The 15,750-nt window shown below is 41.7% G+C and overlaps 1 protein-coding gene across 3 annotated transcripts in view; it reads left to right on the top strand.

The window, feature by feature from the left end:
- LOC131469942 (golgin subfamily A member 6-like protein 22) overlaps positions 1-15,750 on the top strand; it is a 103,870-nt gene that overhangs the window by 23,964 nt on the left and 64,156 nt on the right. The gene's annotated exons all lie outside the window — the stretch shown is intronic.

Below are 15,750 nucleotides of genomic sequence, written 5' to 3'. Positions count from 1 at the left end.
GAAGTGGGGATGAATAATACATTAGTGGGCCTGCTGCACCCTCAGGCTGATGAGAAAATGTTTAATTTCAGTAAATGTAGCACTCCCTCTCCCCTTCTCTCTCTCTCTCTCTCTTTCTCGTTTTCCCTCTCTGGTTATTTGTGAGTGCTGAAGTGTGTTTGTAGTGAGTTTTCACTTGTGAGCTGAAGACCAGAGGAGTGCCGTAGAATGCTTTCGTGTTTACTGTAGGTTCCAGGCGCATTCGAAGCATCCCAAACAAACGGCAGCGCGATCTGCATTTGCAAACACGAATGAATACATTTGTGAAATTTATTGTTTTATTAGCTGTTGTAGCTGCGAGAGCGGTGACACTTTACAAGCTGTTTGCCTTCAAAAAAAAAAAAAAAAAACAGGAGGTGGCGGCAGGGTAACACATGTCAGCTGTTGTGACTAGCACAGTCTGAATCAACTTCGCTCATCTGGTTAACAATGCTAATTATACTAATCAGAAGCCTAATGATGATGGCGAGGGAGCGACAGCATGTGTGTGTGTTGATGAGGGCTCGGAGGGAGGGGTGTCTGGCACTTGATGGTGAGCATCTGTGTGTGTGTGTGTGTGTGTGTAGCTTAGATAAATGATGAAGTGAACACACACTCATGCTGACACCCACAGGTCTCACTTCATGCCTACTTAGCTTTGCTACATTTTCATTTGAACTTGTGCCAATGATGAAGGGGATCCACACACATGCACAGCTTCATACGGAGACATGCAGAGTGCTAATTGCATAAATAATACTTATCTGTTAACAAGCATCCTAATTAGTTATGTTAATCAGCCTAGATAAGCCAATTAACCTCATAGAGTGAGGTGGGGCGGCTCCTCCGTGTGTGGGAGTGGATTTTTTTATGCCTGAGAGCATATCAGAGGCACTTAAGAAAACACATTTTCCTAATTAGTTTCCAGTGACACAGACGAGTATTTATATTTTTTCATGTCCTTATTGTTCTGCTTTTGAATGCAAAGTAATAGGCTTTTCACAGCAAAGCAAAGTAGAGGCATTGAATTCATGTAAAGGGGGTTTATATGTACGTTTGTGTGAGTACATGCGCATTTATGTCTATTTCTGTCTGCTTTCTTCTCGTCTGTCTCTCAGCTAGATCCACACGGACATGTATATTTTCACAACTATTACAGGAGTTTAAACAGAGTGTGTATTTGTTCAGAGAATGTCTGCCTGTTCCATTAGTTTATGTCCTTGGAAATACAATTTGGCCTCAAGTTCTCTTCGTTTATTTAAAGCCTTCAGTCAGCATTCCCCTCCTAATAGTGAGCCGTGTTTCCTCTCGTTTAGCTTCACCACTCATTATCGGGGCCATGTGGAAGACACAGTGTTTAGAGAAGACCGAGAGAGAGAGAGCGAGAGAGAGACTTGGAGAGCGAGCCGAGAGGAAGGTGGGGTGTGGATGGGTATGGTAAAAGTGAGAGTGAATAAGAAAAGAAAAAGACAGTGGGAATGAATAAAAGAATGACTGAAAGAGAGAGAATGTAGTCTGTCTTTGAACCTGACCACAGCTGCTTGTGCTTCTAATGAAGGGTGAGGAGACAGGAGGGAGGAGGGAAGGAGGGAAGGAGGGAGGGGAAGGAGGCATCCAGACAAGACTGTCTTTGTTGAGTGAGTGAGCAAGAACACAACAGATTTATGTCTTACAGGAAGTTATCCAGAGTTGTGGTGTTTCCAACCACCCAACCAGAGTCAATTGCATGCTCTGGCTTTTAATTAAAATAGTCAGTTTACATTTCTGTCCATATGTTGAGTATTCATTAACATGTATCTGTTTGCCTCTGTGGGTATGTTCCTGTGTGCCTGTGTTTGCAACATTAAGACATCCACTTAATCATATGGAGTTTGTAGATGAGAACATGTTTTGACAGTAATAGTGCTCATCTGTGTCTCTGGAAATTGTTGTATTGCTGACAGTGCGTGAGCTTCAATTAAAATCCATCTACACGCTGATTTGATTTTAGGAGTTTTAAAGTGCGGCAACACATGTGTTTTAAACAAAGAGCTACCCGTCAAATACACTTATGGTGTTAAAAAATAATATATTACAAACTCATCCTTTCAACTTTTACATTAGGTCGTGACACTTTTGCTAATGTGCTAATGGAATTCCCTGTGATGAGCTAATCTGCGGGGCTTAACGTCCAAAGCCTGCACTTTTGTAATGGGAAGACAGGATGCTACTTTGTGTAGCGCAGGTCTCCAGCGAGTGGGATGCTAATATTAGCTCATGCTCGCATCAGCTGAGTCATCTCCTCTGTGTCCTTGGCTTATTAACTGATTTAAGACTGATTAGATCAGTCCCACGCGAGCGTGCGCTGACGTGCACGTACACAAACACGCGCACTGTATTTAAATATCAAAATGGAATTGCTTGACCAGTGAAAACTTGATTAATGCAAAAATGTTTGCTTCAAGGTGTAGGTAAACGGTTGACGGGGCATATTTTTAATGCACCTTGCAGCATTTAAAGCCATTTATGACATTAACTAAAGCTCATGTTATTCAAACGCATTTTGCAAGTCAAAGCTACTTATGTTAAGGATTCCTGATCCCACTCTTTTCTCCTTTACCTCGTTGACTTTATAAGATCATCAGCATAGGTATTGATTTTGCACTCCACTTGAGTTTTAGTGAGATAAAATGTGGATACACTTTTTTTTTATATAACACAGTAACAATATAATTCTGTCACTACTGTAAGATACATGTCATACACTGAAGTTACGGAGTTTTGTATCAGGGTTATACAGATAGATGGACATTTGTTGTCATTGTACAGTGAAATTGGGTAGCTGTCCTAGTCTAGGACATTCAGATATAAATAGAATCAATTAAATAAATAAATACTTAAGTAAGTAATTCTAAAAAAGCAGGACATTTAAAATAGTGGATTTACGTCAGAGACATAGTGTTTACCCTTTAAGCACAATACTGTTATCACAGTAGGCATCTCTTCATCTGGTTGTTTCAAGGTTATATAAACAGATTAGCCATTGCTCAGTTCCCACCAAATGCCACAAATAGCTCTTCCACTCAAGTCTCCAGAAACTGTCAAGAGCTTGCACTGTTGCTCTCAGGTCAACTCTCCCAACAACCTACCAGCATTGTGGGTGATGTATGTTTGGCCTAGAAACCACCCACGTTCTTATTCTCCCTTTGAAAAATCCTTTCTATTCTGTCAGTGTTGTGCTTGATGTCAGAACCTATAGTGTATCTGTCTCTTCCGATTTGAATGTGTTGCTCATTTCTATTTCTGTGAGGTATTTGATCAGTTCACATCGCAATGTTACACTTTCCTGGTAAACAAGAGAAAGTTGTTTTGGTGTCTGTGAGTTTTAAAGTATAGCATCAATTTCACTTACCACATTTCATGTTAGATGTAAGGTACTGAAGAGTACTTAGCATAAGTGAAATGTGTGCATTTGCGTGTGCTCATGCAAAGGACCGAGTGTTTCTACTTCTCTCTGCGTGTGTGTATCTGTGACAGTTCCCTCTCGAGATGTTAATTCCTCTCCTCCCTGTTGTTGTCATGCTTCCACCAGCAGTGTCTGCACCAGGGAGACGAAGACATATTGGTGTTAATGAAAAGCCCTCCTAAACTCTCCTCCCCACATGAATGTTTAAACATGCTTGTCATAACATTCATTCGCTCACACATGACAGCTAGCATCTGCAGCTGCCTTGGTCGCCCTCAATATTTTATCATACTGTCTCCCCTAACCCCACACTTACACAATGGCTGTGTGTTAGCAAACTGAAATATAATGACTCCAAACAGGCCACGTTGTGACTCACTGCCAGCACAAACCTACTTAATGGTTTCAGCAACACCACAGGTCTCACAATTAGTCATGTTAAATATGAAAGAGGGGGAGAAAGCCTAAATGCAGGAGATGTGGTTTTATATGGGGGAAGAAAGAAAAAGGAAGAAAGAAAGCAAAAAATGTTCATGTCTATATAACGTATGCTATTCAGAAGTCCCATAACACTGCAGGTCAGCTGTTGTGACCTTGGTGGTTTTGACAGAAGTGGTTCACCATGGTAACAGTTAGTTGCCAACCCCCCACACCCCTCATCACTCCCCAGCCATCCTTCCTGCCTCTCTGCCAATTTGATTGGATGCACAATTGAAATGTCATGCCTCAGCAGCACACATGCACGATTGCCAGATCAACTGGACTGAAACTGGACTGAAGAGAACGGGTCACGTTGTACAAGTCACATTATCAGAAACCAGAGGGAAAAAGTAACACATTAAAGCCTGGTTTACACTGGATGCATCACGTGCACGTCGCGACGCAGAGCGTCCACCCAGTGTGAACCAGGCTTAAGAAAGGTTTTGGCCAAGCTTCACATCACTGTACTTTCAAATTGCAAGGAAAAGTTTTAGCTGTTCAATGTGGGCCTGTTTTTGTGTGTTTTACTCATATCCCTTGCATTTCTTATTCAAACAACGACAAAGTTGCCCTTAGTAAGCCAACTGCTAAGTTTGAAGCCTGTCAAACTCGACACTATTGGACTTAAAAAGCTGTTAACAAAATGGCTTCCACTCTTATGTGCCTTGCTTTATATATGTAAAGTAGACTGACTTTATATACTGACTTTATAAATCAAATGCAAAGTAAGTTCATTTTCCCCGACACTTCCATTCAGAGAGATATTTTTGCAACCAGTGTTATCGCCCCCTGGTGGCTATATAACAAATTGTTACCTCCTGCTTACACTTGCCGAGTACACCTGAAGAGGGGGAGTGGGGGCATTGCGCACCAAAGCTGTCAGGCTTTTTCATAGCCACCAAATACTGGAACAACTGAATATTAATGCAGAATTTCCTCAGGGAAATGTTGTCTGTGGGTTAGCTTTGCTTATACATGTCTCACCTTTAGCAAAGTGGAGGCAGTTGGCGGTTGGGAGGGTCCTGAAGAATGGCCAGCATTGATATATTTGTTTTCACCTTAATGAGCTTGTCTACCGTTGCTAAAAGAGAAATGTCCAATATGCATCTTTCTCCCCCTCACCCACTGCCTTTATTTCACCTAAATGCAATTATTTAACATTGCCTTTGGCTAAGTGGGAGTTAATATTGTTGCTCAACTCAACTTTTTAACATAACATAAAAAAAACAAATGTCTTTGTTTTAGCTGGCAGTGCCAACAATTACAAGTCCCTCATCGGTCCCCTCACGCGTCGGTTTTCAGGCACTGTAATGGCGATAATGTATACTCCCTCTTTGTGTGAACAGCTTAGCACAGGGCAGCACTGATCTGTTCAGGTCGCTGCTGATCTGCATAAGTGACTGTACCACACTTCAAGCCACTGGCTCCTTAAAGCCCCTTCTAAATCAGTGTTAAAGCCTTGATAATAGACCTCACTGACCAATTGATTGGCCTTCATATGTTTACAGCTCACTTTAATTGCCTCAAAAATACCATTTATCAGCCATGTGTGTCCGTGTCCGCACACGTGTGTGTGTGTGTGTGTGTGTGTGCAGGCATGCCTGTCCATCGACAAAAAGGCCTATTGATTTATCAGCATCAGGATTTGTCCCGTTCACTGTACATAAAACCCCTGCATATGTGCTGTTCAAAATGGGAAATGGCCCCATTGATTCCCTTAAGTTGGAGCCCAAATGCTAAAGATTTTTGGATAAGCTTTCTCATTACTTAAGCTGAAATCAATACGGGAGAGCATGGGTCTAATGAATGAACGGGCCACAGATCAGATGGGGTGTGCTCATCCCTGGCCTGTCCTGGTCGATGTGTGTGTGCATGTGAGAGAGGGAGAGAGAAAGAGAGAGAGAGGTTGAGAACCTGTCAATTACAAACCCTTTTTGTTGACACACTCACTTGTGTAGGTCTTCAATTTTTACCTCTGCCAAAGAGGTAATATTTTCATTGCTGTTTGTTTAGCTGTTTCTCTGTCAGCAGGATTGCTCAAAACTATTGATCCAAGTCCATGGTATTTTGTGAAGGGGTGGGACAAGGCCAAAATAAGAACTCTTCACATTTTTGTAGTGGATCTGGAAAAATAGGCAGGTCGAGGAATGTTTTTCTTTCTTTCTAAACAATGACAAAATCATTTTTTTTCCACTGATTTGACCCAACTGCTTTTTTAACTAACCACTATTTTATCTTGCGCCACACTTATTTAGAGCATATTTCTATGAGTTCCAAGTGACCACAATGTGCCAATCCAGTGATATATCAAATTAAATATTAGAAGGAAGGCCAACATCCGTGGAACAGCCTCCCTGTAGACCTGAGGGCAGACCAGAGTGTTGAAACTTTGAAAAGCAGACTCAAGACCTACCTTATTAGTTTGGCTTTTAATGGAATTCCTATTTATATTTTTTTCAGTTTTACTCTCGAGTATTTCACGTAATTATTTTAAGCAGTTTCTTTCACTTGTGACTTTATTCAATTTTAATTCTATCCATCTCTCCATCTATCTATAGCTACCTTTGGTGTTTTCACATTTAAAAACGGATGAGATGGCATTTCTTCAACTCTGCACCCTTTTTAAGTATTTTATCTGTTTGAAAATTGCCATACAAATAAAGACTTGACTTCGATTGAATGATAGAAGAGAAATGTAACACACCAGCATCTACATTTAGTCTGTTATTTTTATTATTATCATTATTATTGATGTTTAATCAAAGTTTCTTGAGGAGCAGAAACACACACAAAAAAAATCAAATGCATTCATGTGTCACAGACCACATCCAAGAGGCAAATAAATGATAAAATAATGCAAATTATAAAAATACTAAATCACTGTGTGTTTAATAGTCTCTCTCTCTCTCTCACACACACACACACACAGAGCTCATACCCTACCCAACCACAACCCCCTTGGCCGACTTTTTGGTTTTTCCACTTTCCATTCTTTCCACTTTGAAATATCAAAACGATACTGAGTCGTGTATCTCGAGGAAATTGTCTTTGGCCATGCGTGCAGGCCCTTCCTCTCAGAACACATTTACCAGACTACTGCTAAGGGTTTCACTTTGCGGTTTGGCCAACTCATGGTATTAACTCCATTAATTAGCTACAGCTGATACTGCAGACAACTTCGCCGTGGTAACCGACAGTCGCCAGCTTAAAACCGAGAAGCCTGCAGTCATTTAGAGTGCTGTAGATAACAAAGTGATAATGTAATAGTCACAGAATACCCACATCCATGTAAAGAAAGGCCAACTATTAAGTGGATTTCTGCTAGAACAACCTGCAATTTGTGGATATCAACAACAAAAACGAGTGCAAATATCAGCCCAAATTTCAAACAGTAAACTCCCCGTCCCATCCCATCACACCCCTCCAAGGTGTCCCGCCTTTTCAGCTCATAAATATGGAAGGCGAGGAATGATGAGATTCATGGACAAGAAAGGAATCAAAATCTATTGTTGCGTGTCCTTTTCCCCGTGTAAAGTTTGGATTAAATGTCACACATTAGCATATGAACTTTTAAATGAGCTTGTTTGCTCGCTGCGGTGTGGGGCATGTAAATACCCATCCTGAGTATAGAATGGGGATTGCTAAGTTGGGGGGGTGGGGGGGGTTTGGGGTGGGCAAGAATTGGGAAGTGTAGGACATATTTGAGTGTTGCACCAGCAATTAGGTCACAGCAAGGCACTGGAGTAGTGAACGGCTCTATTGACTGGTCGTGTCTGGCTGGTGTGTTGCACACCTGAAGTGGCAGATAGTGGCAGATGGAAAAGCTCCCTGAAGGCTGTGGGTTCTGGTGATGTGAGGGAAGGAGATGACTGACAGGCACTCCCAAAATGAGATGATTGACATGCACTGTCAAAATGAATCTACTTAAGAGGCAGCAGGCAGGTGAGAGCGGAAAGGCGCGTATGTGCACAAATATTCAGGAATACGAGTAAACATTGTGACCTCGGTGGAGTGTCGCGCTGAGATATTGACCAGCAAAGATTTCACACGTCGTCTGCTGAAAGTGTTAAAAAGTTGTATTTTAAAAGTTTGCAGTACATTTAAAATGAACTTAAATGGAGTAAAATAAAAATAAATCATAAGTCAGAGAGGAAGTCGGGCAAAACCTGTACGTTTATTAACTCGATAACCGTACTGGTCTGCATGTGTGTGCATACATGCTCTGCTGTGTAAGATATTTGATAGTAACCAAACACCATTCTATACCAGCACGTTTCTTTCTATTGACAATGATTCTCTTTGTTTTAGAATGTGAGGCTGCTTATTTATTGACATAATTTCCTGTCGGTGAAGGGCTTGTGCCTGTAAAAGACATTAAAATCATAATGCAATCTTTGCTAACCCAGGAGCAACGTTATTGTTCTATTACGCTCACCGAGCAACAGCATCCCGGCCGGTTTATCAATCCAATATCTCATAATGTGCTCTCTGCCTGGTCATTTTGAATATAAAAAATAATTCTCACACTCTTATTGTACCATATTTTCTATATTTAGTATTAATCTGTTGTTCTGACACGAATCTGACATATCCAATATGATTTTTGATTAGTTGTTTTTTTTCTCTTTTTTTTTTTTTTTCTCCACGTAGTCTCCAGGTGATATTGGATACATGTGCAGAGCTGGTATTATGTCGGCTGCTTCATCTGGGTATAAAAATGATTTAGTGTGTGCTCAGCACGCAGTGTCATTGACTTGCTTTAATTTCACTGCAAGGGTGAGCTTTATTACTCTGCTACTCTCCGAGTGTGTGTGTGTGTGTGTGTGTGTGTGTATGAGAGAGAGAGAGAGAGAGAGAGAGAGAGAGAGAGAGAGAGAGAGAGAGAGAAGGCAAGAGAGAGAGAGAGAATTAATGTTTCTGTGCATATATATTTGTGCGTTTTCATGCTCATTGGTATAGCAGCATGCCTCACCTGTGCACACACATGCACTTGTGCATATCTCTGTGTATCTTTCTGTAGCCTTGTATATCCAGCCTCTTCAGCATGTAATTGACATTCAGTAGGGGAAAAAAAAAATCAACTAAACCAACATGTGGAACACCTCGCGTCACACTCAGGCCAAACCGGTGGTCCCGGCATACGAAACGCGGGGGCTCTACTTTTGCCGTGACAAACCTTACTTCTGATCAAATGCTACAGAGCCATAATCATGTTTGTGCCACTGAATTCTTTAACCTTTCCATGACCCCGGTGAATGCCAGCGGCCCAATCACAGAACCTAATTGAATCTGCTCGGCGGCACCCCCCCAGCCCACTCCCCCTCCTCACCCCTGTCTGATGAAAAAATAAAATTGCAGGTGAAAAATGAATATAGCAGCAAAGAGAGAGAGAGAGAGAGAAGAGGGAGGTAATGCTAGTGGTGGTGGTGGTGTGGGGGGGGTCACTCTGCTGCTTTATAAATACACAGATGTGATCACAAACACACAACACACCCTGACACATGCACGTAGTCGCACCTTTTTCAATCCTGCAGGAGAATGGGGAGTCGGAAATGACAGAGAGCGAGGGAGAAAAAAGAGAGGGAGGGGAGCGAGGTTGGACCCAGGTTTCTCATTACCCCCTCGGCCCATTCAGAGGATATTCCTATAAGATAATCTGATTTATTTGCAATTTTCCTTTAAGCGGCTTAGTGTTTACCTCCAAGATTAATATTTTTCTCTGTTATTAATATCAGACTGTAATTAGGAGTGATGTGTCTCGCTCTGCACTGTTCCGTGGCCGGCAGGCAGCGAGCTGGATGAAACCCGCTGTTGCGACTCTGTGATCCCGTTTCAGCAAGACAAAAAAAAAAGGGGAGATAAGAGGGAGAAGTTTCAAAAGGAGGAAGAAGGGGGAAGAAGGGGGCTGCAGGATGGAGATACAGAATTAAATTTGCAGCATACCTGCCTCTGTGTGTGTGCGTGTGTGTGTCTGTGCAGGTGCGGGTACAGGACCATGCAAATATGTGAGTGTGTGTTCCTTAAGATTATGTGCGTTTGTGTGTGACAGTGTGATGGTCCCCTCTGATTGATAGGGTGTCTGTGGCGGCTGCAGATTGCTCTTGCTGATTGCTTGTGAGAGCTCCAGCTGATTTATAATCAGAGCAGGATGAAGGATTGAGCCATGGATTGCTTATCTGTTTATCTGTTTAGCCCCCACACAACATAAACTGACAAATTATCATGTTCAACACACACACACACACAGGCACACAGAGCACACATGAGTGGAAAAAATTGCAATAATGTGGATGGTGGTGTTATTAAAGACACACAGGCACACCGTCATATAAATGTGATTCTGCAGACACACGCCAGTCAGGCAGTACATACAGTAAAGAGCTGTACTCGTCACCGCAGTCGCATTTTTCACCAGAGCTCAGAAGAGTGCAATCAGTCTCATTTGTTTACATGTGAAAAAAACATCAATATTAGATATAAGTCAAGTTGCAATTAGCTGGTGTTATGAGCTCAGAATTTTGATTAGCTTCAAAAGCCTCTGTTGCAGTAATCATGATCGCTGTTGTTGCTTTTTTTTTATTTGGACACATACCTGCTTGCTACTGTGTCTGATTTATTTTTGTCTCTGCACTCAATCAGGTATAAAGGCTAAAACACTTCACACAGAATAACAAATGCATAGATTATGATAAGCATTGTGATTGACAGTATAACAGTCATATCATATAAGTAGGTGTTTGTTGTTTTCAATAAAGATGCTGGCATATTATGTGAGACTAATTCCACATGGCAAGCCAGAGTACAAGCCAGCAGGTATAAATGCTGACAGGTTTAGTATGCCCTATGGCATTGTGACAGCTGTGTGTGTGTGTGTGTGTGTGTGTGCATGTTTGTCCTTCTGTTTCATACCCTTCCCATTCTTACCTGTCTGTCTGATTATGTGTTACCGTCTCCCTTTTCACCACAGTTGTTTGTAAATGCACAGTGACAGAAGCACAGAAACACAAAAGTAGTGCTGGGCACACATGCACACGCAGACACACACACGCACACACACTGATGAATGGCAGCAATTAGATGAGGAAACCAAGCATGTGAGGACAGAGGAGCGCTGAGGGGCTGCAGTTGCTGCATGGAACGTTTGCCTGTGTATGTTTGTGTGAATTTGGAAGGTTTTTGTCCTTCTAATGCACCAGCTATCTGTCTAAATATCAACACTGTTTCATACGTCTCTGGGGAGTCGCAGTGATGGGGCGCAGTTGCTTGTGGGGGCGTTAAAATTTACAATCAAGGACCAAATAAACAAAGGGCCGTATTGCGATATTATAAGTTTGCGTAAATGAATCACTCGTGTGACGAAAGTGAGATTCTTGTGTGTTTGGCAGCGGCTACGTTTTGGGATGAAAATGGTGGAGAACAGAAAAAGAACAGAAATGCTCATGATTCCAGTTTTCTCATGCTCAAGGTGCACCTCTGCCTACTGAGTTGTTTAACCCTTCGACACCAGGACCTTGAGTTTTCTCAGCTCTCCTCGCTTCTCTTTGGGAGAATAACCTTATCACTCTCATCAGAGCAGCAGTCACCTCTCATCTTCCATTTCAATGTGTGAATTCATTTTCTTTTAAAGAAATTCCACACAGCGGCTTCTCTTCTCCAAATCTTCTTTCTATCTACTCCAATTTTTATCAAAAATAAACAATTTTCTCTGCCAACCTGGTTCTGTAACTTTGTTGGGATATCTTTTTTCAGGCCACGTGATGTCTTTCTGTCTGTCCATTGCAGACTTTTTTTTCCTACCATCAGGAACTGTCACAGGAGCTATAAGTCAATCAAGCAACATTTTTATAGTAAAATAATTTTGGAAGTACTGTGGTTTATTTTCCAGACTCCAACTTTCCAAGGACATACACTGTCTGTAAGGTTTGTTGTGTTGTTTTTTTACACATTTTTGCAGGGTGTGTGTGTGTGTGTGTGTGTGTGTGTGTGTGTGCGTGCGCGCCCATTTGTGTTATTAACGTCATCTTTTTGTGACTCTGATTTATCCTTCCCGCTGTTGGATTGCCCGGACTTTACAAGCAGGTGAATGCGTGCCTACATGGATTTGTATTTATGACCAGTGGAGATGTGTGTGTGTGTGTGTGATGCAGCTACTGATGAAGTACTTTACTTCTGATTGCTTGTATCACAAATCATCCTCGCATTTAAATCCTTCTCATGCAAATAAGTGGCCCCGTGTGCATATCTGTGTGTGTGTGCGCCTGTTTGTGAAAGAGTGAGAGAGGAAAAGAAAGCATGAATACGTGTCTACAAAATAATGCAAGCTGTTATTTACATATAAACTAAATGTAGACTGGGAGTTCATGTAAGTATAGGCCGTTGTACGTATGTGTATTATGAATGAGATGGTAAGTGTGCGTGTGTGGTAACCCTGTATCACTGGCGAGCTCATTTCTCTCAGAAATCAAAGTTAAATGGGTCATCTATCATGAGAATATGTGACTGGGACGCTTGTCTCTGCCATTTTCTCTCTCTCTCGCTTTGTGTGTGTGTGTGTGTGTGTGTGTGTGTGTCTCTGCGCACATGTGCATGCACCCGTGCAAATATGCACCCAAATGCAAGGTGTGTGTGATGCAAAGGCAGCATGTGTGTGCTTCTGCTCTCCGAGTGCATGTGCATGTGCATGGGTGCGCGCGCTCGTGTGTGTGGCAGCCACTTGTCTTTCCCTGTGCCATGATTAATGGTTTACATTGGGCTGTTCAGCCATGCATGTTTCTTGGTTTATCGTTTTATGCTGTCTCCAATTAAAGCTCCATAACGTGAGTGATGGCTTCACGCCATTGTCCATCAACAGAGGCCATCAATGGCCTCATGCATTCAGGATATGGAAGCCACACACTAACTAATATCCTCTGGTGTCACAGTCATTGGGCCTTTTGTGTGTGCGCGTGTGTGAATATGCGTTGTGTGTGTGTGTGTGTGTGTGTGTGTGTGTGTGTGTGTGCGCGCACATGGATAAGTGAAAAAATTATATTTTAAATAATGATACCAATAAACCGTCGCCCATAAACCCATTGAAGTAAATCTGATTTTGCTTCTTATTTTTAAAACGAATGGAAATTGTCAGTGGAGCAAAATAGAATCTTTCTTTGTCAAATCAATAACAATTTTCAAGCGATCAATCAATTAATTGCCCTCAACAACCTAAGCCCCCCCCCCCTTTTTTTTTTTTTACATAATAAAGGAAATAAAACACCACACATTAAAAAAAAAGCATCTTTTTGCATAGTTTTGAATCTTCGCGCTACCTTGTGTGTGCAGCTCTGCTGTGACAGGGAAGTGTTGGGGAATACATACATTTAGACGTGTGCGCTCGCTCATGTGTGCACCACAAAGGCATGCATGGACTGCGCAATATCATTTCACGCAATATTATTTCTCATATAGCAGTAATGACATTAGGCCGATATGTTGATTATACTGTCGGCAAACAGCAGCCTGCTGATTGGGTTAGCATATTACCTTATATCACATTTCTCCATTCATCCCTGTACTTTTTTTTTATTGCCCTCATTTTTCCAAATCACTTCCCACTTCCCCAGTTTCTTGGGCGAGGTTCCAGGCTATATGCAAGCAGGTGATGTGGAGTAATATGATGATAGGAAGACACAACAATGCCAGAGAGAGGGGCGGGCAGAGGTAAAAGCTAGAGCAGATGCTGCTGCTGCTGCTGCTGCTGCTGCTGCTGCTGTTGTTGTTGTCACATGCACAAACAGGGCAGAGCAAAGTGAAAGGACACCAAAGTGTTAACCTGTGTGTAAATGTAGGTACAAATGAATATTTGATCACACTGACATAATCACAAACGAGTGCACATAGGCTGTGTGTGTGTGTGTGGGATTGTTTCTTCTCCGCTTGTGTTTTCCATAAATATATTAAACAGGTGTGTCGACTGATGAAAAAAAGAGGACAGGGTGTGATTTAGTGAAGACTAAGATGAAGGGGCAGGAGGGAGAGGGAGATTTCATCGTGGGCCTCAGATTGTTAGAGAGAATGAGATTTCATTTGCAGCTGGGACATTGAGCGATGACATCTACGGTGCGCGTTTGTGTCCACACGGGTGCGTACATTGATGTTAATTACGACAATCAGCCTTAAGGTTAAAAACAGTTGCCCGGTGAAGCGTGGACTTCACAGTACCTGAGTTACTTTATCAAATAATGCAAAAAAACATTCAGTTAAAAGGGAAAGAAACTTGAGTTACTCATTTTAATGTACACATAACGAGGTTGCTTTTGTGTTGCTGAGCCTGTGACACAGAGCAAAGACTTTTCACGGGAGGCAGATTTATTCCCAATAAGATAATTTGCTCTCTTATCATTCTCCACAAAATTAGATAAAGATGGAGCGAGAGATAAGGTGACTCTAATTATTATTATTTAATTTATTATACTTTTTTTGTAATTTGTTTAATTTTCTACGCACTCCGGTTAAAACTCCTCAGCTCCGCTCTGATCAGATACCCCCATCAGAGGAAGCTCACGTACCACTGGTGGTGCACATACCACAGTTTGAGAACCGTGGCTGTGGAACAATAAATTACAACCGACACTCAAGTCAAACACTAATACTGTTTATAATACTGATTCATTCTGATAAAGTTACTTTTACTCCAGCAGCTAGAATTCTTTTCACTAAATTAAGTCACATTGTCTGTGTGACACAGATGGATAAATAGTATTCATTATATTAATTACAGCGACGGCATTTCACGGCAACTTCAGCTGAAAGAGTTACTAAAGGAGGATGTCCTTGCCTTTGCATATCCAGAGTTACCCAGCATGCATTCTGCACTCACTGCAATACTGATATTGATATCAGTCGTCAGGGATCAGCAGGTAATAAGTGAACAGCAAATTATATGCAATGTTCATGTATTGGCAAGACTGAATTAAAAGGGATGACAGCTATGCTACAGTATATGTGTTTAGGTGTATCCTCAGAATGAACAAGTGTTTATGTTGGACTGAGATGGTCTGAGGCACAGATGTGTGTCGGTTAGTCATAACATTTTTCTTTGTTGGACTACAACAGCAATGGTCATTTATGATAGTATTTTGATTTTAGTTCGGTCTCTAAATGGTAGAAAAATGGTAAAAAAATCAAAACAAAGACAACAACAGTGCAGATTTTTCTCTATTTCTCTTTTCCCTCACCAACATGTTAACATACTGTATATACTCGGAGTAGTTTGTTGTTGTTATCCAGGTGGAAACCCTACACAAAAATAGCACAACAGTGATAGTATATATGCTATATGCGTAAAGCAGATGCTTTTTTGCGGCGCTTAAACACGGAAACATGAGTATATCTAATTGTCCAGATAGGAAATTTCACTGGTGTTATTAGGTATGTGCACCACATGCAGGTCATGATTTAGCCATGCATGGAGTGCAGAGGGACACACAGGCAGCAAATGGAAAAATGATAACAACAACAATAAGTCACATCAACCATCCCTAATATATATGTGTAGGCTGCTATACCATGTCGTGGCTATATGACACTTGAGAGAAAAATGAACTGTGGTTGTCTGGAAATGGAAATTAAAAAATGGAACTGATTTAATATTCAGGAGAAGGTGAATGGGCTGGGGGGGGGAAGGGAAAGAAGGCGGTCCGAATGGATGGGGGCCACGAAGATGGAGGAAATTAATCAGTGGTATCAGCTCCATGGGAGTTTAGCTAACCGCCGACCTCAGCACTTTAGTCTGCTTATGAGGGACCAGAGTGTTGTAGCTGCTGCCATAA

Source organism: Solea solea, chromosome 1, assembly GCF_958295425.1.
Source record: "Solea solea chromosome 1, fSolSol10.1, whole genome shotgun sequence".
Lineage (NCBI taxonomy): Eukaryota > Metazoa > Chordata > Actinopteri > Pleuronectiformes > Soleidae > Solea > Solea solea.
Note: the sequence above shows the minus strand (reverse complement) of the source record. Positions and strands in the feature narration are given on the sequence as shown.